The 3,056-nt window shown below is 46.3% G+C and overlaps 1 non-coding gene across 1 annotated transcript; it reads right to left on the bottom strand.

Annotated features, from left to right (window-relative positions):
• Positions 1–1,671: 1,671 nt before the first annotated feature.
• On the bottom strand, positions 1,672–1,802 carry LOC115029905 (small nucleolar RNA SNORA17). Its single transcript, XR_003835481.1, has one exon. It is a non-coding gene; the product is annotated as a small nucleolar RNA SNORA17 (small nucleolar RNA).
• Between the last annotated feature and the right edge of the window lie 1,254 nt (positions 1,803–3,056).

Here is a 3,056-nt window from a genome sequence, read left to right as displayed (position 1 = left end):
GCTGATCCTGGCAGGCTGGGAGGTGGGACCCTTGAGTTCAGTCTGTGGTAATTTTAAGGCATTGTGAGCTATGGGCTCTCCTTCTAACCCTAAACTTTAATGTTGGTCAATATAGTGGTAATTTTGACATGAATTTTATTTATTTATTTTAAACCCTCTTTGTTGGTTTGTTGTGAATTTCATATTATGCGTCCTAATCCCAACTCCATCCTGCTCCCCTATGCCCACCACCCAGCCTTGCAACCTCCCTCCCAATGGGGAAAAAAATCTTGTGGAAGCTGTAGTTTGTCACAGTGTGTGCCACAGCATACCCCCTTGTCCACACTTCTTTGCTTGCAAATGTTCATTGTATTGACTTGGTCTGGTACGGGGTCTTTGGGCTTGGTCTTTGGGTCACTGGGCTGCCTCTTGAATTGTTGCCCAGTGTCATGGAGATCCTGTAGCTTTGGATCTGTAGGACCAGCCCCTTCATGCACTCCAGCAGGTTATCAATGGGTAGGTGTTGGGGAGGGCCAGTTCAAAGCTCTGAGTCTGGGCCTGAGAGGTATTTGTGCTGACCAGCCCACCAGCTCTACCACTCTCCCACCCTTGAGGTTCGTTTACCAGCAAGCCCTACAACCAGGGTCAGCTCTACTGTGCTGCCCAGGCAAGGTGCATGTCTCATTCTCCCAAGTGCTGCAGCAGGTGAGAAGCAAGGGCTGCCAGCTCTCCTGCCTGCTGTAGGTTGCAAGGGAGCAAGGTAAGGGAATGCATCTCTCCATTGCCCATGTCTCTGCACAGCAGACAAGTTGTGGGACCAGCTCTCCCACACTCATATCCTTGGGCCAGCTCACCAGCAACTCTCACAATGTGCAGGGCCTTCTCTCCCAGAATGCAGCTGGCTAGGGGTGCAGTCACCTCTGCAACCTTCATCCCCACCCCAAGGCCAGCTCTCCCAGGACACCCAGGTGAGGAGTGGGGCCAGTTCTTCACAGCCCTCAAACATCAACAAGTCCCTAGGCTGCAGCCCAGACCAGGGACATCCACCTGGCCTTTGGTGGTAATAGAACCCTGCTGCTGCCCCCTGGTGGCAGCTCAGAACAGGAAACCCCCCCACCATGGTTCCAGGAAAGTTACCAGCTACGCATTATATGGCTGTTCCTCACTCCCTTCGAGTCTCCAGTTCTACCTCTCTTCATTGTGCTCACATACTTCTGTTTCTCTCTCTCTCTTTCATTTCTCCACCACTTACTTGCTTCTCTTAGTGGTGCCTGGGATCTCTGAGTGTCTGGGATCATCTCAGAAGCGCTATACCCTGGTTGTGCATTACCGCACCTGGAGGGCATGGTCTGTCATCTCGGGCTTGGTATGTCCCTCTAGGTCTGCGCAGTGCCAGACTGGTGGTCATCTCTAACTAGCTCCATGTCTGGTTCCCACAGGACATCTGAGTGGCCCTGGGGTCATCTGTCTTGGGCTCACACCCGCCAGGGATCCACAGTCCCAAGTGGAGTTCTTTAGCCTCCAGCTCTTTTCCAGTCCCAGGAGCCGGTCAGGGCTTGCAGGGCACTTGACTGGTGGGTCTCAGGCTCGTTTGTTTTTATTATTATTTGTATTTATTATTATTATTATTATTTTATTATTATTATTCCTTTTTTTTTTCTTTTTTCTTTCTTTCTTTTTTTTTTTTCAGAGACTGTTATGCCACTAATCGGTCAGATGTTCACAGGTCAGAACACCTAGCATAGACATAGCCTCTCTCCTCACTGCCACCTACTGACACAATGTGATACAGCACCCATACCTGCAATGTCTGTAGGGGCAGGCTAAATTTATCTATCTATCTATCTATCTATCTATCTATCTATCTATCTATCTTTATTATTATTATTATCATTATTATTACTATTATTATTATTTAATCCACGCTGCAAAGTGTTGCTGTATTTGGAAAGGAAACTCAATTTCTAGAGATTAAATATTGTTATTTTTTTTTGCTCACAGAGAGTTTAAAACAAGAGCATTTTGAGATAATTGACAATAAGAGAACAAAGGTAGATAAGTCCTGGACACCTTGAAGAACAAAAGAAGGATAATGAGGCATCACTGCCTCATGAGGACACAAACGCCATCACCACATCAAACTGCAGATCTGAAAAGGCACAGGAGTAAACATGTTCTTAAATCGACTCAGAGAACTGTAAAGCAGTCAGTCACAGGGACACGGCTCCTCTGACAAGCACATGGGTGCTCTCTCACACCAGTTTGGTTTTAGTTTGTGTCCGTAGGCAAGTCACATTTTTTTTCTACCATAGATTTCTCATCTGAAAAATGATAATGTGTGTTCCTTCCCATCCAGACTCCAGTGATTATCCTGATAGCTGTAAGGCACCATTAGACTAGCACAAGATAGTGAAGAGAAACAGGCAGCAATTAAACAAACAAACAAACCTTCAAGCCTCATCTGCAGTTACCTCATTGGTAAGACTGCTGACTTCTACCATTTCCATCCTGAAATTATCAAGTTGAAACAGTTTGTGAACATACGGATGTGTAAATTTAACATTCTGTTTCAGGCCTGCTCCTTTTGGGCTGTCATTACAGAATACAAAAAAAAAAAAAAAGAGTTCTTTATAAAGGAAATTTATTTCTCACAGTCGTGGAAGCCCAGTGCCAAGGGGCTATCCTTTAACAAGGGCCTTCATGTGTGGAATCTCATGGCCGAAGGGGATAAGGAAGAGGGCAACACGGCGTGCTCTTACATTCTGAAACATAATGGAACTATCCAAGAAACTCCATCCTCCACCATTCCTCCCCTTTATGCTATGTATTAGCACCACCACCATGACCTCATGGTCTCTACCACACCTATTCATCTTTATTATCACTATTAACAGCATCATCATCGTCGTCAGCATCATCTTCCTCTCTATCACCTCACCTCCTCAAAATCACCACAGTCCCAGCCACTGTCACCATCCTCACCACAGTCCCAGCCACTGTCACCATCCTCACCACAGTCCCAGCCACTGTCACCATCATCATCACAGTCCCAGCCACTGTCACCATCATCATCACAG

The sequence above is a fragment of the Mus caroli genome, unplaced genomic scaffold, assembly GCF_978045245.1.
Source record: "Mus caroli unplaced genomic scaffold, Mus_caroli_1 scaffold_19, whole genome shotgun sequence".
NCBI lineage: Eukaryota > Metazoa > Chordata > Mammalia > Rodentia > Muridae > Mus > Mus caroli.
The sequence above is the reverse complement of the archived record's forward strand: the minus strand, read 5'-3'. Positions and strand labels throughout refer to the sequence as shown.